We start from the raw sequence: 25,117 nt of genomic DNA on the forward strand, positions 1-25,117 counted from the left end.
GACTATCATCATATGGGGCCCGTGACATAAAACATAATAACATATTGACTGGCGAAGCCGTCTACAAAACTGACATTCTATACCCACGACTCTGTCTGCAAAGTCTCTAACTCGAACACGACATCATAGCATAGGACTCTTGACCTGGCCACTCTCCAGAGCAAATGGAGATGCCAACTCCGCTGGAACATCGTCTATAATGGCGTCTGATCATCCGGGTGTACCTGCGCAAAGATGAAACGCAGCCCCCGAAGAAGAGGGGTCAGTACGAGCAATGTACTGAGTATGTAAGGCAAGAGTAACAACATAAGATCATGATATAAAGCTTAAAGCACAATATAGAGTAAGAAAGTAACCTGTACCTCTGTTTGCCTCTTTAGGAGGATATCATGTAAGCCAACTTTACCTTTGAAACGACATATGGGTATTTACAAGTAAACTGCCCGACCGTATAGGTACGGTGTAATGCTGCCCGTCCATATAGGTACGGTGTAACGCTATCTGAGCATAACATGGGGTAAGGAAGTAATCTGTACATCTGAGTGCCCCTTGGGGCGGATACCATGCATGCTAGCTTTCTTTTAAAAAAAACATTTAAGTATCCGTAGTAACCGCCCGACCCCGCAGATCGGTATGTAATCGCGCGTCCATATAGGAACGGTGTATAAGCCCGCGTCTGTGCCTCCCGCGTCCGGGTATAGTCTCCGCCCCACTATAGTGGTGTGTTCCGGCCGGCCGCCTATCGGGACGGCGCGGTGTGTGATACGCTGCCCGCCTTGTAGGCACGGTATCATGAAATAAATCATATGTAAAAACAAAGCATGCATGAGAGCCCAAGTGAAAACTACAACTCTATCGGAGTGACGTAAGGTCGGTAACCTCCGATCACATTATGGATATCGATCACCCCCCTCACTCAAGAACAATTATAAGGCGAGATCGTATTTACCTTAGAATAGCATTAAGAGAAAACATAGAATGAAACCATAAACCTTGTAAGACGTCAACTCATATACTTTGGGGTCTTTAGAAAATAAGGTCATGACCAAGGAATAGAATTAAGGATCAAGGTCTAGCTTGATACTTTCATACTCATATTGAATCCTCAACTTGAAACTCTTAGTCATGGAATCATTCTTGTCATACTCATCATAGACATATTCTCTTTCTTAACATCATCGTTACCATTGTTATCATAGAATTACTCTCATTAGAGTGGTTACAACACTTATCGTTTGATGAACGGAACAATAAAGAAAATCCGGGAACAATGGGCCCACCTCGGGTCTGATGAGGCGGCGTACACAATTTACGTATAATACATTTCATGACATTACTTATGAGAGTTTTAGGGTAGTCGGATCATGTTTCTGCAAGTTCTAGGTGTTTAGACATTCCTTTCAACTATTCGTGAACTTTCACTTCAATTCTACTGAATGAATAGTAACTAATTTCAATCTCGGATTTCTAGGAAAGGAATTGTCCCCGAGGCATGTATTCAAGCCTACCACGTCTAAGACATGCCAAGGAAGGAAAGTGAAGTCTTACATACCTTTTTCCGCTTTGTACGCCGCTCCAAATTCAACTTCCAATTTCGCCAAAATCTACAATTTGGTCACAGATACCAAACATTGGTTATAAGACTTTAGGAATTTAATCTTAAATCAACGCTCGTCTTGACTTCTCAAATAGATTCACTTATATTCTGCCGAGATTTCGGCAAAGATCTCCCCCGTAATATACCATCCCCGAGAATATAACTCGCAAACTATCAACAATACTAACAATTATTCTAGCAACACTTCAATATTCAATTCAACCCAAAATCTTCCAAATGCCATAAGAACTCCAACAATACTTTTATTTCTTTCAAACTCGTAAACTATATCAACAATTCCATAAGTTACCAACATCATTTTCATCAACTAAAGCGACTATATTAAAATTACATTATGTTCCAAATCAGCCCACAACAATTATGATTTCCATTTGAGTCATCAAACCTTCATTTTCATCACATGATCTACAACAATCAATCACCAAAATACTATATAAAATGAGTTCATTATATTCTACCAAAAACAGTCCCTACACACGGCCAACATCAACATGTGTAATTTCATAAATTTCATTCATTTTCTACACATCACAACAACACACAAACATGCTAAATTCAATTAACTCTCCATTCCTACACAACCACACACACTCACGGCCTCAACACACACACACCTTCACACGGCCACACACACACACACCATATTTTTATGAACTTCTTTCATTTCTACATTCCACAACATGTGCAAATCATCCACAACACATAAAAAAATAAGCTTGAACCTTACCTCCTTCTCCACTTTTTCCACGGCCAAGGTGGTGTTTGCAAGAAGGGATGGTTTTCTTCTTCCAACAACCACTCCATGTCGACGAGGGCCTTCTACTTAGTAGGAAAACATGGAGAAACAAATTTTTCTTGATCATCTTCCATGGCACCATTTTTGGCTGCCATGGCCGACTGCTTTTTCTCCTTCTTTCTTTTCTTTCTCTTGATTCCTCTAGAATCTTAAAATGATGAATTGGTCTTCCTTTGCAAGACTTAGTCATATATATATATACAAGGGGCACATGGCCATGCACATGGCCAAGCACATGGCCGGCCATGTGCTCCTCTTTTTCTCTTTTTTTTTTTTGTTCCCTTTTCCTTTCCCTCCAAACTTCTTCAAATCTCTAGAATTTTCCTTAATGTTAAAAGATGAATTATTTCCTTGTCATCTTGTCTACATACATATACCAAGCTCCCACAAATATATAATGTACACATGTGCCACTCTTTGGCATGAAAATATTGGCCAACCATGGGTGGGACCCCCGGCCACTATGGCTACTCCAATAAGTCATGCATAATAGTAGTTTCCAAATTTCAAGTTTGCCCTCGATATACCATGCCAATAATATTCATAAACGGCTTGCGCATTAAATCAAAACCGGAGAATGACCTTGCCCTTAACTTTCCGCAATTGTCTTAAAATATTCCAACGTACTAAAATGCGGGATATCACAATTCAAACGTACGAAATGCGAGGTATAACAGAAACATGTATCCCTTCCCATTCCCCACATATACATGTATCCCATCCCACCAACCCATGTACATATACAGGTATGGCATGCATGAGAGCCTAAAGAAAGTCATGTATTCGTCGGAGTGACGTAAGGTCGGGAAACCTCCGATTACATTATGGAATAATCATGGTCGTCATGTCTCACCTTGAAGGAACGATAATCATAAGGCGAGACTACCCACGGAGAATAACATTAAGAGAACATAGAACATATCATATCGCATCATATCATATCATATCATATCATATCATATCATATCATATCATATCATATCATATCATATCGTATCATATCATCTCATGTCATATCGTGTCATAGACATTTTCTCATTTTTAGCATCATCTTTGTCATTGTAAAATCGTAGTCGTCGTTCTAGATATAGAAACTTTCAAAAAAAATTGTAAAACTTGGATTTGGAGAAGAATAAATACTTTGGAAAACATTTAGGAACTTTTATGAAGAAAATCATGCCTTGGAATCGAGGGATTAGTTTAAAACAACTATTATTTAGTAGTCGGAATGATATCCAAAAGTTTCCTTTAACTGTAATACGGAAATAAGCCAAATGGAGCCATAGGAGGAAATTAGGGAATAGTGGGCCCACCTCGGGTCAAATGAGGCGGCGCACAAAATTTACGTATAATACGTTTCATGACATGACTTATGAGAGTTTTAGGGTAAACGGATCCTATTCATGCAAGTTCTAGATGTTTAGACAATTCTTTCAACTATTCATAAGCATTTAATTCAATTCTACTGAATGAATAGTAGTCAAATTCAAGCTCGGATTTCTAGGATTAGAGTGGTCCCCGAGACACGTATTCAAGCCTATTACATCTAAGACATGCCAAAGAAAGAAGAGGTAAGCCTTACATACCTTTTCTGCTTCATTTGCGACTCCAATTTCAAGTCCCAAATCCGCCAAAATCTACAAATTGGTCACATTTACCCAACATTAATTAGGGCATTTAGGAGTTGGTTCTTTAAAGCAACACTTTGTCTGCCGAAATTTTGGCAGCATTTCTCCTATAAATACTCCATCCCACCAAGTTCAACTTGGCCAATCTCAATCAACAACAATCCCGGGAATTCAACCCGGCCAAACCATCAACAACAATTCCAACAATTATTCTAACAACACTTACAATATTCACAATGGTTCAATGATACCCGAAATCTTCAACAAGGATTTAATCACACACTTTTCTTTGTTCTAGATTCATAAACCACATCCATAACCATGCACCAACCACACCACTCATGCAATGTAAGAATTCAAACTAATATTGTATTAACTTCTTCAACATTCTCATATCAATTACCATTTTTCTCCAAACCACCAAACTTACATTTTTCATCATGGAATCCATAATAACAACAAATAAAATACCAAATAGAATTAAATCACCATGGCTTGTCAAACCACACCCCATTCGGCCACACCACAACAACAACATATTTCATGAATTTTCCATCTTTTCCCATACATTACAACAACAACACACTACATAAAATTAATTAAATTTTCTAGCATAATATCACACACACACGGCCAATGCCATGCACACCGGCCATGTTCACAACTTCCATATTTCCATGAATTTCATCCATTTCCACATACCCTAACATGAACAAACTCTTCATAACATATAAAAGAAGATTAAATCTTACCTCTCCTTCATAACTTCTCAACTTAGCTAAGGTTGGAATTTTGCAATTACGAGTAATTCTCTTGCTTCAACAATTATACCACATTGAAGAGCATCCTTGAATTAGTAGAAATACCTGAAGAACATAATTTTCGGACCAAGGATTGAAGACTTGAAATTTTTTTTTCTTTTCTTTCTTTTTCTCTTGCCTTGGCCGAATGGCCTTGGCACCTCCTCTTCATCTTTTTTTTTTTTCTTTTCTTGTGTCTTGAATGAGAAGATGAACCTATATATATATATATATATATATATATATATATATATATATATATACTTCCACCACCTTTCCATATTTACATCTTAGTCCCTCACTATGGACTCGTGTTCCTTTTCTTTTTCCTCTAGAATTTTCCTCTTTTTTCTTGACTTTTCTTTTCTTTTCTTGAATTTTCTTCAAATTTCCCCAAAGATGACTAATTCCTTTCTTTGTCTCTTTTCCTTTTTTTTTTCGGCCACATGGCCTCTTCCAAGAAATTTCTTGATTACTCGTGAAATGACCATTTTGCCCCTAGCCTTTTTTAATATTTCCACAATCATTCCATGAATTTCCCGTTTCGCCCTTTGTCTTTCTCAATATTTCCACACTAACAATATTCATAACCCACTCGTACGTTAAAATAATTTTTGGAAATGGTCTCGCCCTTAACTTTCCACGCCGACTCTGAAATTTCCAAACGTATAAAATACGAGTTATAACAGATGCAAGGCAAAATTCACACTTAGAGAACTTGGCATACAACTCCCTATCTCTCAGCAACCTAAGAACAACCCTTAAGTGTTTTTCATGATCTTCGATACTCTTTGAATAAACTAGGATGTCATAAATAAACACTATCACAAAAGAGTCTAGGTATGGTTTAAAAATGCCATTCATCAAATCCATAAAAGCCGTTAGGGTGTTAGTAAGCCCGAAAGACATAAGGCCCATACCTGGTCTGAAAAGAAGTCTTAGGAATATCCTCTGCCCGAATTTTCAACTGATGATATCCCGACCTTAAGTTTGGAAAGAAGTCTTAGGAATATCCTCTGCCTGAATTTTCAACTGATGGTATCTCGACCTTAAGTCAATTTTTGAAAACACAGAAGCCCCCTGTAGTTGGTCGAACAAATCATCAATACGAGGGATGGGGTATTTATTTAGAATGGTGACTTTATTTAGCTAGCGGTAATCAATGCACATTTGCATAGTCCCATTTTCTTTTTCACGAACAGAATAGGAGCGCCCCATGGAGAGACACTAGGATGGATAAAAACCTTACTAAGAAGATCCTGAAGCTGGTCTTTTAATTCCCTCAATTCCGTTGGTGCCATCCGATATGGCGGAATAGAAATAGGGCGGATCCCTGGCTCAAAGTCAATACAGAAATCAATGTCACAGTCCGGCGGCATGCATGGAAAGTCTGCGGGATACATATCCGCAAACTCACGGGCCACTGAAACTTACTCAGGAGATGGACCGTTAACACTGGTATCACGAATATGTACCAAATAAGCCAAACACCCCCTGTCCACTAGCTTCTTTGCCCGATTAAAGGAAATTATTTTCTTTGGGGAGGGACTAAGGTTATCCTTCCACTCAAGTCTAGGCAACCTGGGCATGGCTAAGGTGACTATCTTGGCATGACATTCCAGAATTGCGTGATAAGGAGCTAACCAACTCATACCCAGGATGACATCAAAGTCTATCATGTCTAGAATCACTAGGTCAATCCAGGTGCCATGCCCCACAAGTTTAACGGTACACGATCGAAAAACTCTATCTACACGTATAGGGGCATCAAGTAACACACCATATCAAAAGCCATAGAGAAATATGTAGACACATAAGAAAACGTAGAACCCGGTCAACAATACAAAACCATCCTAAGGACAAGGCGATCGACGTTACCTATAACGTATTTCCGAGCCCCTCAGTGTCTGTCTTTCCAGGGAAGGCATAACAATGAACCCCTCTACTAGTAGCCGGCGAACTTTTGCGATCAATACAACATTGTCTGCAGGCTCCACCCCTTGCCCGAGCTAATGACCGCCTCTACCGGACCGAAACACCTCGGTTGGGGCACAGTTGCCACCCTCTACCTGGCAGGTGTGATCGCGAGCCTAGGCGGGCGTGGTTACAGCAAGATCTCTCTCTCTCTACGTGATGTTGGGGACCGGGGAACCTGAAATTGAGTACCCTGGCCACCTTGCCCAAGTCTGGACAATTTCTCTTGAAAGGCCCCATATCACCACACTCAAAGCATCCACGGTTTAGCGTCGGACGCTGTGCAGAAATGGATGGATTTTTGCACCGATTTCCATCCAAAAATCCCAACACCAATCCGAGGCCAACCAAACGTAACATAACAAGCACATATATATAAACACACGGTACGGACTCACCTGCGGCCTCGGAATTCTTAACGGAGGTCTAGTTTTCAAAGTCACCCCCTATAACGATCTAGTGGGTCATTACATCAGATACCAATTAACCAACGTTCGCCCACAGAACCTACAAAGAGAGAACGGGAGGGGAAGTAAGTGACTCGGCTGAAAAGGGCGAGATAATTCTTTCTCATCTCCGGTTCTTTCTTCCAAGTAGCTTCCTCAACGGGACGGTTATTCCACTGAACCTTCACCGACGCTATCTTTATCTAGAATTGCAATACGCTCCTCCTCATAGGATAGGTTCTCATCCAACAGGACAAAATCCCAACGAATGATAAAAGAACCATCGCCATGATATCTCTTCAACATAGAGACATGAAACACGAGATGGACACCTGACAAACCTGGGGGCAAAGCCAACTCATAGGCTACATCTCCCACACGATTGAGAATCTCAAACGGACCAATGAATCTGGGGCTAAGCTTACTTTTCTTCCCAAGCCTTATCACACCCTTCATGAGTTAGACCTTCAACAAGTGTTGTTCTCTAACCATGAAGTCGAGATCTCGAAACTTTCAATCCACATACTCTTTCTGCCTACTCTGAGCACCCAAGAGCTTTCCTTGAATCCTCTTAACTTAATCTAAGGACTCTCGCAAGAGATCTGTACCCAGTGGCCTTACCTCAAAAGCATTAAACCACCCGATAGGAGACCTACACCACCTCCCATAGAGAGCCTCAAACGGGGCCACGTCAATGTTCCAGTGGTAACTATTATTATATGCAAACTCAGCCAATGGTAAGAACTGATCCCAATAGTCACCGAAGTCAATAATGCGGGCTCGGAGCATATCCTCTAGGACCTGAATAGTCCATTCACACTGGCCATCCGTCTGAGGGTGGAAAGCTGTACTAAGGTACAACCTAGTACCAAATTCTAAATTCAATGTCTTCCAGAATCAGGATGTAAACATCATGCCTCTATCAGATATGATGGAAATTGAAATCCCATGCGGGCGAACAATCTCTCGGGTATAAATCTGGGCCAACTTTTGAGCAGTATGGGTAACCTGAACCGATATGAAGTGGGACGACTTGGTGACTATCCCGAGAGACTTTCGTTTGTTTTAAAGGCTTAAGCTGTGTATGATTTTAATGGTATGAAAAGGTTAAGGAAACATTGGAGTCAAATCCCATTTTTAGTAAGTGTGCTATTTATGGAAAGTTTGAAAATTCAAAAAAAAAAAAAAAAAAGAAACATTGCACCATGTGGGCTATTTATGGAAAGGCCACCTTGGGTGGGCCATGGCCACATGGATGGTGAATGTATGGTTACTTAAAGATGACTTGAGTCATCTTATACACTCATTCCATACTTAGAAAAATTCTAGAGAAATCAAGAAAACAAGGAGAGGAGAAAAAGAAGAGGGTTCGGCCAACCCCTTGAAATTCAAGACCAAAATCAAGCCATCAAAAAAATAAATTCTTCAAGCAAACTTGCTAATTCAAGGGTGCTAAGTAACGTGGAGTCGTTGTTTCGGGCAATAGTTTACTCGTTTTCTCTATCTACCAACTTTGGGCAAGTTGAGAAGTTGAAGAAGAAAGGTGAGTTTTAATCTTGTTTTATGTGTTATGAATGGTTTATATGTGTCGTAGTATGCTAAAATGGAAGAAATTCATGATAGAAATGAAGTTGAAGTTGGGCCGTGTGGAAGGTGTATGGCCGTGTGTGTGTATATTGTGTTTTAAGTAATGTATTAATTCTAATTAGCATGTTTTGGTTGTTGTAGTGTGAAGAAAAGAATGAAAATCATCTTTGTGTGTGGGTGGTTGATGTTGGCCGAATGGTTCCCCTTTAGTGTAGTGGTGAATGAACAAATCGTCGTTAATATTTTCGTTATCGTCGTTATGGATTTTATGAGGAAAAATGCAAGTTTGATGACTCAAAATAATGTTATGTTGGTTATGGGATGATTTGGAAGTTTATGTGAATTTTATGTAATTTTTGTATTTATGCGGATTATATTGTTAATGTGTGGATTATTAGTGTAATGCATGAATTTGGGAGAAAGGAATATGGATGTGGATGCTCTCGGGTTGGGGGCAATTTCGGGTGAGTTGGAACAATGTTTGGGTTGTTTGAAATATTGTATGAATTGCTTAAAGTGTTCTTGTATATGGTTTGAATGGGTTTGGATTGGTAATCGAACGTATAAACGTTGATATTAGTTTGAACGTAAGTGGTCGAAATGAGTATATTATGAATGTTGTTGGAATATTATGTATGTTGTTAAAGTCGTGTAGAAAGAACTAGTAATGTTGGAATGCATTGTGAATTGATTATTGATGTTGTAGTTTGGTTGTTGGTTTGGTTGTTGTTGGAATTAGCCGAGTTGAAATCTCGGGGTTGGTGTATTTACAGGGGAAATCTTTGCGAAATTTCGTAGAATTTAATGTTCGTTTGGAATTGAATGCCTAAATGTGTATGGCTAATGTTAATATATTTGGCGTTATGTAGATCTTGGCGTACCCGAGAGTTGAGGCTTGACTTAGCTTGCGAGCGGACGAGGTATGTAAGGCGTAACTTTCTCTTCTTTGGCATGTCTTAGTGCTACTAGGCTATGACCCGACCCTCGGGGTAATTCCACTCTTAGGATCCGAGCTTAGATACGCACTTTCTTCGTTCCTAAAGACTTACTCCTTAATGTGACCAAACTAAGGTTCTTATGTTTTCAAAAGATTGAATTTCAAAAGTTTTATAAGGAATTTTGCTACAAAAAGGTTCCGAACTTCAAACGCCCGTAACTTTTGCATACGAGCTCGGATCGCCCCGAAACCTAATAGGTAACTTCATAAGACATAACTTTCCCCCAACTCTCGTAGTCGGGCTCGGATGGGGGTCGGCACCCGTCCGTGGGGCCCGCGGCCTTTTCTATGCTATCCTTAATGACCTTCGGGAAAAATTTAATACTATTTTCATCTTAACTTCCGCATATGGATTTCTTACTTATTTAATGAGTTTGTGATTATGATTTTATGCATATTATTGTCACTCACGACTCCGCTCGTGCATATGGTTAGTACTTCTTTCACCGGATCCCGGGCCGGTTATGTTCGTGCGCACTTTGATATATTCCGGAGTATGATGTGTTCGGTATGCGGAGTCCCCTTTGGCCGGGTACCATGTATATTTGGTGTTACGGGGTGTTACGGCTTTATGATGTGATATGATATGTCGGGTGTCGGAGATTTGAAACTTCTGGGTATGATGTGGTATGGCGCCATCGACGGGCGGGCGACCATCGTTCTAAGAGCCTATGCATGATTTATATTTTTTAACTAAATATTTTGACATTTTGCATACCATATTCATTTTTCTACGTATTTTGTTATCATGATTACGTATTTACATTTTTACTTTACATACTCGGTACATATTCGTCGACCCCCTTTCTTCGGGGGCTGCGTTTCATGCCGCGGTACGGACGCTCGGCTTGGTGATCCACCGCCTAGGACACCCATTTACGCTTTAAGAGTGCTCCTTCGTCGGAGCCTATATTTTGGTATATATACTTTTCGATGCATATGTATATATTTATTCGGGGGGTACGACGGGGCCTGTCCCGTCATATGATTTTGTTACTACGTTTAGAGGTACGTGGACATGTACGTGGGTGTGGCTATATACGTACGTATGTGTGTGTGTATATGTTTTGGGCGGTCTACCCGCCACGGCAGCCTAGTCGGCTTGCCTTTGTACATATTTCGATATTCTGTACATTATGACAGCCCAGCCGGCTTTTGTGACATATGTTGGCTATTATGCGATATCTGAGGCTATATGTGATTATTTATGATTATGCGAGTTAATATGCTAGTTTTGAGTGTCGGGTACGTATGAGTGTCCAATTCGGACACTAGTCATGGCCTACGGGGTTGGGTCGTGACAAAAGTGGTATCAGAGCGGTTCGTCCTCGGAATGTCCACAGACCGTGTCTAGTAGAGTCCTGTTTATTGGTGTGTTGTGCACCACATCTATAAATAGGAGGCTACAGGACATTTAGGATATTGTCTTTCTTTCGATCTTAGATCGTGCGATAGAGCGGTATTATTAGGATGACTTCTTTCTACGAATTGTTATGTTTTCGGCGATGCCTCCGAGAAAGGCGACGAGCGCCCCGAAGGGCAAGTCTCTTTTCTTGGCGGGAGAGAGACTAGTAGGGCCCGAGAGAGTTACTAGGGCCGTGCTCGGCTCGAGCCGGAGGTTGTGCCCCGGTCGGCCGGTTCGCCACCCCATCACCATCGGAGAGGGGCACGGAAGCGGCGGCGGTGCGGGACGAGAGGCGGCTCCACCGCCCCCCCCCGAGGTTCGAGTGCCGAGCCTCCCGGCTCCTCGGCCGGGGCGGAGGACGGGCTATGAGGGACGGCGTTCGGCTATTGACCGGACGGGCGCGGGGGCGGGTCCGGAGACGGAGACCGAGGGGATGATTATGCGAGCGGACGTGACGGTCGGAGGGCTCGCTATTTCTTGACACTGTAATCCACGAGTTCTTCGGGTCAAAGCCCGAGGAGGACCCTCGGGAGTTCATCGAGAGAGATGCGGCGTACGGCGCGGCTTGTCGGGGCCTCGAGATTGAGTCGGTGGAGTTGGCGTCGTATCGGTACACGCACGACATAGCGACCAATTGGTATGAGTCATGGGAGGCGTCCCGGAGGTGAGGGGCTCCCCGGTACATATGGGATGAGTTCGTGGAGGCTTTCCTTGCCCATTTCCTACCTCCAGAGACTAGACGAGCCAGGGTTCACAGATTTATACATCTGAGGCAGGGTGGTAGGAGCGTCCGGGAGTACAGTTTGGAGTTTGATTCTTTGGCCAGATACGCTCCTCATATTGTAGCAGACATGGCTGATAGAGTGCACCAGTTTGTTATGGGGCTGGATGATTATTTGATTGACGATTTGTATGTCGATGGCTTCTCGGCACGGGCATGGACATTGCACGAGTACGAGGCATACGCCCGGGGCATGGAGGAGCGACACGAGGAGGGCGCCGGCCCGACGGGGTTATGACGGGGAGCGGCCCCGAAGGGCTAGGTCGGCGGGTGTTCGGGGATTCCGGCGGACCGCCTCGGCGGCGGCACGGCGGATATTCCTCCCGGCCCGGCCGGAGCACACCCCCGCCGGTTTACGGGCGGGAGACACGACGAGTGCGGATATTCAGGAGCAGGTCAGAGCTCCAGGGCTTCAGGCTCACAGACAGGCAGAGGTTCCGGCCAGTCGAGGCCACCCATACCTCGATGCACTCACTGTGGGAGACAGCACCCTGGAGAGTGTTATCGCGCCACAGGTGCCTGTTTTACTTGCGGCCGTCAGGGCCATGTGATGAGAGATTGCCCGCTCAGGGGCAGTGCAGGGGGCGCGGCGCAGCCTACAGGTTCAGGTGCTGGTTCATCTTCATCATCAGTAGCCATGCGCCTGCGGGGCGGGTATGCGGCACCGGCAAAGGCCGCGGTAGAGGTCGTGGCGGAGCGGCCAGTTCTAGCGGTCCTTCGAACCGCATATATGCTTTAGCCAGCCGTCAGGACCAGGAGGCGTCGCCTAACGTGGTTACAGGTACATTATTGGTTTTCTCTCGAGCTGTATATGCATTGATTGATCCTGGTTCTACTTTATCATATATTTCTCCTCTTATTGCTGATAAAATTGGGATTAAACCTGAACCAATAGAACCATTTGAGGTAGCCACTCCGGTAGGGGATTCTGTTATAGCCAGACAGGTATACAAAGATTGTTCGATAATTATCTGTGACCGTTGCACTAAGGCAGATTTGATAGAGCTAGATATGACCGAATTTGATATTATTATGGGTATGGACTGGTTGGCTTCTTGTTATGCTAATGTTGATTGTCAAAAGAAAATAGTCCGCTTCCAATTCCCAGGTGAACCGGTTATAGAGTGGGCAGGTAATACAGCAACGCCGAGGGGTAAGTTTATTTCATACCTCAAGGCAAGAAAAATGATCAGAAAAGGCTATATTTACCATCTGGTTCGTGTACATGATCTAAAAGCTGAAGCACCGACTATTCAGTCCGTTCCAGTGGTTAATGAATTCCCAGATGTATTCCCAGACGAGCTTCCAGGTCTTCCTCCTGAACGGGAGATAGAATTCACGATAGATCTGTTGCCAGACACTCAGCCTATATCTATTCCCCCGTACAGAATGGCACACCGGCGAAATTAAAAGAATTAAAAGAGCGGTAAGAGATTTACTAGAGAAGGGCTTTATCCGACCCGGCCACGTCACCCCGGGGAGCACCGGTATTATTTGTGAGAAAGAAAGACGGGTCGGCTAACGGATGTGTATCGATTATCGGCAGCTGAATAAGGTAACTATAAAGAATAAATACCCCCTCCCCAGGATTGACGATTTGTTTGATCAGTTGCAGGGAGCTAAATGTTTCTCAAAGATAGATCTGCGGTCGGGCTACCACCAGGTGCGAGTACGGGAGGCAGATATTCCTAAGACAGCATTCCGGACCCGGTATGGGCATTATGAATTCAGAGTTATGTCTTTTGGGCTGACGAATGCTCCGGCGGTATTCATGGATCTTATGAATCGGGTATTCAGACCGTTCTTGGATATGTTCGTGATCGTATTTATTGATGATATTCTGGTCTATTCTCGGTCAGAAGAAGAGCACGCGGACCATCTGAGGACAGTACTTGGGGTACTTCGACAGCAAAAATTATATGCCAAATTTTCTAAATGTGAATTCGGGCGACATCGGTGGCATTCTTGGGACATATTATTGGAGAGCCGACGGCATCGGGTGGATACCCGGAAGATCGAAGCCGTGAAGAATTGGCCCCGCCTACAACGCCGACGAGAGGTACGTAGCTTTCTTGGGATTGGCTGGTTATTACGAGAAGATTTGTGGAGAAATTTGCTTCAATATCGGCGCCTTTAACAAGGCTAACTCGAAAGGGAGCCAAGTTCCGGTGGACGGCACTGCGAACGAGCTTCCGATTCTCTGAAGGAGAAATTGACTACAGCTCCAGTTTTGACACTTCCTGAAGGGCCAGACGGATATGTTATTTATTGTGATGCTTCTGGTGTTGGACTGGGTTGTGTATTGATGCAGCACGGCAGAGTGATAGCCTATGCTTCCCGGCAGCTCAAAAAGCACGAAAAGAATTATCCCACTCATGATTTGGAGCTCGCAGTGGTGATTCATGCCCTGAAGATATGGAGATATTATTTATATGGCATTCATGTTGATATCTACACAGATCATAAAGCCTCCAATATATTTTTAAGCGAAAAGAGCTGAATTTGCGGTAGAGAAGATGGTTAGAGTTGTTGAAAGATTATGATGTTGATATTCTATATCATCACAGGGAAAGCTAATGTGGTAGCCGACGCCCTCGGTAGTAAATCTATGGGCGCCTAGCGGACGTGCCATCGAAAAAAGAAAGAAATAGTTCGTGAAATTCATCGGTGGCAAGTCTTGGAGTCCGTTTGGCCGAATGCGGGATACTTGGATTTCTATTCGTGAAGTTCTTTGAATCTTCTATTCTAGAAGAAATAAAGCGTCGCCAATATGAAGATCCTGGTGTTGTGCGTTCGGTGCGTACGGAGACATACCCGTGAAAAGGAGAAGACTCCGTTCGAGATTACACCGGATGGAGTATTATTACACGAGGGCGGTATGTGTACCGAGGTTGCTAGCTACGGCGACGGGTTATGGGCGAGGCACATTACGCCTGTTATTCTGTTCATCCAGGAGCCACAAAAATGTATCACGACCTCAGATGTCTATACTGGTGGGACGGTATGAAAAAGGATATAGCAGAATTCGTCGCTCAGTGTCCGAATTGTCAGCAAGTTAAGATCGAGCACCAGAAGCCCGGTGGGTTATTACAGGAGATGGAGATTCCGGCTTGGAAGTGGGAGATAATTAATATGGATTTCATTACAGGTTTGCCTCGCACTCCACGGAAGTATGACTCCATTTGGGTTATCGTTGATCGGCTGACAAAATCAGCCCATTTTCTTCCAGTTAGGACCACTTATTCAGCTGAGGATTATGCCAGATTATATATTAAGGAGATAGTAAGGCTTCATGGAGTTCCCATATCTATTATTTCCGACAGAGGTGCTCAGTTTACAGCAAATTTCTGGAGATCATTTCAAGACGGATTGGGGACCCAAGTAAGTCTTAGTACCGCATTTCATCCTCGGTCAGATGACGGACGGACGAGCGCACCATCCGGACGCTAGAAGATATGTTGCGGGCTGTGTTATTGATTTCGGGGGTAGGCGGGATGATCATTTACCGCCATTGATTGAATTTGCTTATAATAATAGCTACCACTCCGTATCCGGATGGCCCCGTACGAGGCTTTGTACGGCGAGAAAATGCGAGTCACCAATTGGCTGGTTCGATGTTGGAGAAACTAAATTAATTGGTCCGGATATGATCCGGCAAGCGGTAGACAAAGTGAAGCTTATCCGGGAGAGATTATTAGCGGCCCAGAGTCGACAGAAATCGTATGCGCGATAATCGACGTCGGCACTTGGAATTTCAGGTTGGTGATTGGGTATTCCTGAAGGTATCACCTATGAAAGGTGTTATGAGATTCGGCAAGAAAGGGAAGCTCAGTCCAAGATATATTGGGCCTTATCAGGTTATTCGGAGAATAGGCAAAGTTGCCTACGAATTGGATCTGCCAGGCGATTTGGGAGCGGTGCATCCGGTATTTCATGTTTCTATGCTTCGTAAATGCATTGGTGACCCTTCCGAATATTTCCGTAGATGATGTCCGGTCACGGAGGGAACTATCCTACGAAGAGCGACCTATAGCTATATTGGATCGGCGGATAAGAAGGTTGCGGAACAAAGATGTAGCCTCGTTAAGGTGCTTTGTGGCGGAATAATAATCGAGAGAAATGACACAGGAAGGCGAGGAGCAGATGAAGAAGAAGTATCCTCACTTATTTCCGGTGCCCACAGGTAATTTAAATCCTTTACTTGATTATGTTGATCAATGAATGAATTATGTGTGATAACTATAAAAGCACTTCCCCAAACTGTTTCTAAGGCCGTAAGATTAATTTAACATTCGAGGACGAATGTTCTAAAGGGGGGGAGGATGTTATATCCCGTATTTTGAACAACGGGACAACATGAGTGAATTATGATAAGTTAGGGACAAGACTATCCCGAGAGACTTTCGTTTGTTTTAAAGGCTTGAGTTGTGTATGATTTTAATGTCATGGAAGTGTTAAGGAAACATTGGAGTCATATTCCATTTTTAGTAAGTGTGCTATTTATGGAAAGTTTGAAAATTCAAAAAAAAAAAAAAAAAAAAAAAAGCACCATGTGGCCGGCCACCTTGGGTGGGCCATGGCCACATGGATGGTGAATGTATGGTTACTTAAAGATGACTTAGTCATCTTATACACTCATTCCATACTTAGAAAAATTCTAGAGAAATCAAGAAAACAAGGAGAGGAGAAAAAGAAGAGGGTTCGGCCAACCCCTTGAAATTCAAGACCAAAATCAAGCCATCAAAAAAATAAATTCTTCAAGCAAACTTGCTAATTCAAGGGTGCTAAGTAACGTGGAGTCGTTGTTTCGGGCAATAGTTTACTCGTTTTCTCTATCTACCAACTTTGGGCAAGTTGAGAAGTTGAAGAAGAAAGGTGAGTTTTAATCTTGTTTTATGTGTTATGAATGGTTTATATGTGTCGTAGTATGCTAAAATGGAAGAAATTCATGATAGAAATGAAGTTGAAGTTGGGCCGTGTGGAAGGTGTATGGCCGTGTGTGTGTATATTGTGTTTTAAGTGATGTATTAATTCTAATTAGCATGTTTTGATTGTTGTAGAGTGAAGAAAAGAATGAAAATCATCTTTGTGTGTGGTTATGGTGTTGGCCGAATGGTTCCCCTTTAGTGTAGTTGTGAATGAACAAATCGTTGTTAGCGTTTTAGTTATCGTCGTTATGGATTTTATGATGAAAAATGCAAGTTTGATGACTCAAAATAATGTTATGTTAGTTATGGGATGATTTGGAAGTTTATGTGAATTTTATGTGATTTTTGTATTTATGGGAGGATTGCCTTGTTAATGTGTGGATTATTAGTGTAATGCATGAATTTGGGAGAAAGGAATATGGATGTGGATGCTCTCGGGTTGGGGGCAGTTTCGGGTGAGTTGGAACAATGTTTGGGTTGTTTGAAATATTGTATGAATTGCTTAAAGTGTTCTTGTATATGGTTTGAATGGGTTTGGATTGGTAATCGAACGTATAAACGTTGATATTAGTTTGAACGTAAGTAGTTGAAATGACTATATTATGAGTGTTGTTGGAATATTATGTATGTTGTTAAAGTCATGTAGAAAGAACTAGTAATGTTGGAATGCATTGTGAATTGATTATTGATGTTGTAGTTTGGTTGTTGGTTTGGTTGTTGTTGAAATTAGCCAAGTTGAAATCTCGGGGTTGGTGTATTTACAGGGGAAATCTTTGCCGAAATTTCGTAGAATTTAATGTTCGTTTGGAATTGAATGCCTAAATGCTGTATGGCTAATGTTAATATATTTGGCGTTATGTAGATCTTGGAGCATCCGAGAGTTGAGGCTTGACTTAGCTTGCGAGCGGACGAGGTATGTAAGGCGTCACTTTCTCTTTTTTGGCATGTCTTAGTGCTACTAGGCTATGACCCGAGCCTCGGGGTAATTCCACTCTTAGAATCCGAGCTTAGATACGTACTTTATTCGTTCCTAAAGACTTACTCTTTAATGTAACCAAACTAAGGTTCTTATGTTTTCAAATAATTGAATTTCAAAAGTCTTATAAAGGATTTTGCTATTAAAAGGTTCCGAACTTCAAACGCCCGTAACTTTTGCATACGAGCTCGGATCGCCCCGAAACCTAATAGGTAACTTCATAAGACATAACTTTCCCCCAACTCTCGTAGTCGGGCTCGGATGGGGGTCGGCACCCGTCCGTGGGGCCCGCGGCTTTTCTATGCTATCCTTAACGACCTTCGGGAAAAATTTAATACTATTTTCATCTTAACTTCCGCATATGGATTTCTTACTTATTTAATGAGTTTGTGATTATGATTTTATGCATATTATTGTCACTCACGACTCCGCTCGTGCATATGGTTAGTACTTCTTTCACCGGATCCCAGGCCGGTTATGTTCGTGCGCACTTTGATATATTCCGGAGTATGATGTGTTCCGGTACGCCGAGTCCCCTTTGGCCGGGTACCGTGTATATTTAGCGTTATGGGGGGTACGGCTTTATGATGTGATATGATATGTCGGGTGTCGGAGATTTGAAATCTTCTGGAGTATGATGTGGTATGGCGCCATCGACAGGCGGGCGACCATCGTTCTAAGAGCCTATGCATGACTTATATTTTAACTAAATATTTTGACATTTTGCATACCATATTTATTTTCTGTATTTGGTTATCATGATTCTGTATTTCTGCTTTACATACTCAGTACATATTCCGTACTGACCCCCTTTCTTCGGGGGCTGCGTTTCATGCCCGCAGGTACAGACGCTCAGCTTGGTGATCCACCTACCTAGGACACCCATTCTGCTTTCTGGGAGTGCTCCTTCGTCCGGAGCCTATATTTTGGTATATATACTTTTCTGATGCATATGTATATATTCATTCAGGGGTACGACGGGGCCCTGTCCCGTCATATGATTTTGTTACTCTGTTAGAGGTCTGTGGATATGTCTGTGGGTATGGCTATATCTGTACAGCTATGTGTGTGTGTGTTGTATGTTTTGGGCGGTCTACCCGCCACGGCAGCCTAGTCGGCTTGCCTTTGTACATATTTCGATATTCTGTACATTATGACAGCCCAGCCGGCTTTTGTGACATATGTTGGCTATTATGCGATATCTGAGGCTATATGTGATTATTTATGCTTATACGAGTTAATATGCTAATTCCGAGTGTTAAGTGCGTACGAGTGTCCAATTCGGACACTAGTCATGGCCTATGGGGTTGGGTCGTGACAATTACGGTCCCTCTGAGTCAACACATGTTGAAGGCTATGATGATCACTAAATAGCTCGCAACGGGCACCATAGAGATAGTGCCTCAAAATAAGCCTTGAGCTTTTAGAATCTCTCCTCACAATCATCGAACCACTGAAAAGGTGCCTCTTTTTTAGTCAACCGGGTGAAATGCAAAGTAATAGAAGCAAAACCTTTAACGAACCAACGGCAGTAACTAGCTAGCTAGCCCAGGGATCTTCATCACGAACGTGGCACAGGCCCAATATAAATATAATTTTCTTCGGATCCACCATAATCTCCTCTTTCGATACCACATGTCCCAAGAAGGACACAGATGCAAGCCAAGATTCACACTTAAAGAACTTGGCATATAACTCCCTGTCTCTCAGCAACCCAAGAACAACCCTCAAGTGTTTTTCATGATCTTTCCTACTCTTTGAATAAACTAGGATGTCATCAATAAACACTACCACAAAAGATTCTAGGTATGGCTTAAAAATGCCATTCATCAAGTCCACAAAATCCATTGGGGTGTTAGTAAGCCCGAAAGACATAAGGCTCATACCAGGTCTGGAAAGAAGTCTTAGGAATATCCTCTACTCGAATTTTCAACTGATGGTATCCCGATCTAAAGTTAATTTTTTAAAACACAGAAGCCCCCCGTAGTTAGTCGAATAAATCATCAATACGAGGGATGGGGTATTTATTTAGAATGGTGACTTTATTTAGCTGGCGGCAATCAATGCACATCCGCATTGTCCCATCTTTCATTTTCACAAATAGAACAGGAGCACGCCATGGAGAGATAGTAGGACGGATGAAACCCTTACTAAGAAGATCCTAAAGTTGGTCCTTTCATTCCCTCAATTTCGCTAGTGCCATCCGATATAGCGGAATAGAAATAGGGCGGGTCCCTGGCTCAAAGTCAATACAAAAATCAATGTCACGGTCCGGCGGCATGCCTGGAAAGTCTGTGGGAAACACATCCGCAAACTCATGGACCACTCGAACTGACACAAGCGATAGATCGTCAACACTGGTATCACGAATATGTGCCAAACACCCCCTGTCCACTAGCTTCTTTACACGATTAATGGAAATTATTTTCTTTGGGGTGGGACTAAGGTTATCCTTCCACTCAAGTCTAGGCACCTCGGGCATGGCTAAGGTGACTATCTTAGAATAACATTCCAGAATTGTGTGATAAGGAGCTAACCAACTCATACCCAAGATGACATCAAAGTCTATCATGTCTAAAATCACTAGGTCAACCCAGGTGCCATGCCCCATAAGTTTGACAGTACAAGATCGAAAAAACTCTGTCTACACGTATAGGAGCATCAAGTAAATCACACATCATATCAAGAACCATAGAGAAATATGTCGACGCATAAGAAAATGTAGAACCCCGGTCAAACAATACAGAAGCCATCTGGTGACAGACTGAGATGTTACATGTAATGACTACATCTGAGCCCTCAGTCTCTGTCTTGCCAGGAAAGGCATAACAATGCACCCAACGCTGGTAACTGCCGAACCATTGCGATCAATACGCCGCATGCCCTGGGCTCCGTCCCACGCTGTCGATGACCATCTCTACCAGACTGAAACCCGCCTCGGTTAGGCTGGTTGCCACCTCTACCCGCCGTGTGATCGCCATGCCCGGATGCCCCCATAAGATCCTCCCCACTACACCGAGCGCGGGGAGCTACAAGATTGCCTAAGTCTGGGACAATTTCTCTTGAAATGCCCAACTGACTCTCTGGTTTAACGTGGACGGGAAAATGGACGGGAGTAACCCCATAATGCCGTAAACACCCTTGCGGCCACCTTGGGGCTCCGGGGTGAAGTCTTAATGAATAGGCGTCACTGAATAAAGCGAGAACCCTACTGCCCTTAGTAAAGAAATGCCCCACCCTTTGGGGTATACCACCACCGCTCGAAGCCTGTACGGCAAAATGTGGGTCTAACATGATCTACCACTTTCTAAAAGCACACATTGTATTCTTTATGGGAGCACTAATGTTCCACTTTCACGAATCTCCGAACCTATCTTCTCCTCCGTGAGCCTCAGTAGCGTAAACACCCGAGCCTGCATAAGTAGCCATAGATAGATTACCGGAATAACTCGTCACGCTGGATCCATATGAGGAACATCTTGTCTAAAGAACACACAGTGGGGTCAAGTCAACGGTGATCCAGCGGCCCTCCGAAAAAGCCCTATATACCACCCAAGAGCTTAATGAGGCATCCCGCCGCCCATTATGGAAGACCTGCGAAATCCATGTCTTCGTAAGCATCCTCGACCTCGATCTTGAAGAACTGCGGGGGTTTCGTCTTGAACCTCCAAAACAAATCATGCTCATCCCCGAAACACCAATAGAGCATAATCGTAACCACCACTGGAATCTTTGAGAGAATATAGGTTCTCGTGTGTGGGTAGTTTGGAATCCGAATTCTTCCCCGTAAGTCAAGAGCTATATCTAGTAGTGTCTTGCGGATCGGGGCCGAATGAAATCGAGCCTCATAAGTATTAGATATCTTTTTTAAAGAGAACTCATCACGCCTCGGGTCCCCCAAAGTAATATAACATACTTGGCAAACCGAGTCTATATCCCGCGCCTGTGGGTAATGGGTCATATCAACCTTCCCCATAAATTTCTATACGAGCCGAGGTGTCGATCTCGTCGTCGGACATATCTAAAGGTTCTCATGGCGGATCAGACATCCGTATTTATCTTTGAGAGAATATGACACTACGGATTTGCTGCACGGGTTTGGAATAAACATATAAACACCTACTCGGTGGACTATACGGTAAGCCCGCTATACTAGCAAAATATTAGAAGTAAGCGGAAGCAATAATTTAACAAAGTCAAGTAGGCATGACGCACGAAGGCCGATAAGGCCGTCACAAAACATAAATAAGCTCTAAACGTGCGCAAAACTCACAAAGTATATACGGAACCCACACTATATGTCTACAGACCTCTACTGAACCAAAAGCATAATCACGTGATGGGACAGGGCCCCGTCGTACCCAGAATAAATATGTACATATAAAACAGAAAAGTCTATACCAAAATAGGGGCTTCGGACAAGGGAGCACTTCAATCAGCTGAGCAGATAGCCTAGGCGAGCGGATCAATAATCATATCGGTACTGCGTGGCATGAACGCACCCCCGAAGAACGAGGGGGTCGGTACGGAAAATGTACGAATATGTAAAGCAAAGATCGTAACAACAAGATTGAAAATCGGTAAACAGAAATAAGAACGAACATAATACATAGGTAATCAAAAATGCATATCGAAACCATAGACAATGCATGCGAAAACATATGCCAAATACGGTCCCGCTATGGGACTTGGTGAACAGAACATAGGCGCCCCCCGTCTCCGGCGCCCAAAACACATCATACTTCGAGTAGGGAATATCTCCGAAACAAATCATAACATACCAAGTGGCCACATCACATCACATAATCGATATCGAATATATGTACATGGCACATCATACTTCGGACCCATGTACATGTCATACTGCCCCCTCACACCGAGGCACGGCGAACAATGCAGGGAAGGCGCTTGATAACAAATCCCGGCCGGCTCGGTGGGGAAACATTGAGGCATCCACGAGTGGAGTAGTGAGAAACCAAATGCAACAAAATAAAATATATTTTTCCAGAGACTCAATGAGGCATATCGAATAACAAGTCAAACCGATGAAAACGGACGGAGACATAGCAAGTGAGTTCCGGATGTCATAACGAGCTACAGAAGCATAACTCTTCCTGAGATCGTTTCCAAGGTCCAAAAGAATTTATAAGACCTATCGGATTATTTGAAACAATTTTTCAAAAATAGATAAAGAAGTAGTTAAAACGTTTCCTTTAAAACCGCTCGAAGACAAGTCATAATCATAAAAGGATAGAGTCGGAAATAGTGGGCCCACCTCGGGTCAACCGAGGGGGTGGACACAAATTATGTATAATAGGCTTTATGGAATCGCTTATGAAGGTTTTTAGGGTAATCGGATTTTACTTGCACAAGTTCTAGGTGTTTAGACATTTTCCTAACTACTTACAACTTAACTAATTCAATTCTACTGAAAGAAAATGGGACAATTTCGAACGTGGATTCCGAAGAGCAGAGTTGTCCCCGAGATCCGAATTCAAGCCTAGTATACCTAGGACATGCCAAGAGAGGGAAGCAAAGCTTTACATACCTTTCGCGCTTGCTAAGCTCGTCGAAACTCCGGTCTCGTTTCGTCAAAAATCCGCAAATGGTCATCTTTACCAAATTACTATTTATGCAAGTTGACATTTCAATCTTTAGTTTCTATCGCTACCGAAATTTCTACGCACACAAAGACTCTCCTTTATAACTATGACGCCCCGAGAATTTAACTCCGAAATCTCAAATACCAACAACAACCAAACCAATAACATTAATCCACAACAAGAATCGCAAACTAACATGAATAGTCTTCCTTTTACATAAAGTGACAACTTCCAAACTAACTTCGCATTTCCAACCCAATATCAACGTTTACGCACTCAATTGCTTACCAAGATCATTCCAACGTCATTTGGAGACATTTCATATGATTTCACATATTATTCGCAAAATATACAAACTTTCCACCGAAACCATAACTCGTCCAAACTTCCATTCTTCAACCAAAATGTTCACAACACATTATCATTTTCCCAAATTCATTAATAACAATCATAACTAGCACGTAAACAATGCATTTCCATAGTTACATCATAACCACATTAGAACACATATTCTCTTATAACGACATATAAGCCATTCTAATGCCAAACTTGAATCGTTAAACTTCCATTTACACTATAAAGATCACAACGACGCAACTAACATATTAAACAAAATAAACTCAACATGTTCCTTCTACCAAACACCACACGGCCATAGGCCAATCTTCAACTTCGCCACATTTTAATCCACCTTTCACTTCCAATACAAATTCTACAATGTCTACAATCATAATACAACATAAAATTCAACATATCCACACTACACATTAAGACACACACACGGCCACATGCACTCTTGCACTACCACCATGCAAACTTCCATATTACCATATATTCTACTCATTTACATACACTACAACACAAACAAACCTTCATAACATAATTAGAAGAAATGAATTCTCACCTTTTCCTTCCAATTTCTTCACTTGTCTCAAGTGTTGAATTGAAGAAACCAATGCTTATTCTTTCAAACCAATTGTACTAAGTTGTAAAGGGACCTTGAATTGGTATGAAAACCACAAGAAAATAATTTTGGAATCAAGATTTTTGAGAGTTGGTTTTGGTTGCTCTTGGCCGAATGGCCTTTTGTTGTTGTTCTTGATTTTTCTCTTGTTTTCTCCTTCTTGCTTTGTCTTGAAAATTCTAGAAAAATTAACAACTCATGCCCCTTATATTAATTAAGTGGTCACATGGTGATCACATGACCTCTTCATGGGTTTGGGCCATCTCCCATGGCCGGCCACCCTTCTCTTTTTGGACTCAATTTTCATTTCATTTTTTTCCAAGCCCAATTGATGGTGGGTCGCTCTCGGAAATTCACGGAGCTAATTTACAAAGTTCCAATTTTACCCTTAACCTTCCTCAATAATTCCACGTCAATATTTCTTTTAACATCACATGCACATCAAGTAAGATCCAAAGGAAACCTTAATTCATATAAGTCCAAGTCATTTCCAATGTTCCCGAATACGCACAAAATGCGAGGTATAACATCCTCCCCCCCTTTAGAACATTCGTCCTCGAATGTTCAACTGACCTTATGGGGTGAGGTCTTCTTCTTCCCTTCAAACTCTCCTC

Source organism: Lycium ferocissimum, chromosome 7, assembly GCF_029784015.1.
Source record: "Lycium ferocissimum isolate CSIRO_LF1 chromosome 7, AGI_CSIRO_Lferr_CH_V1, whole genome shotgun sequence".
Lineage (NCBI taxonomy): Eukaryota > Viridiplantae > Streptophyta > Magnoliopsida > Solanales > Solanaceae > Lycium > Lycium ferocissimum.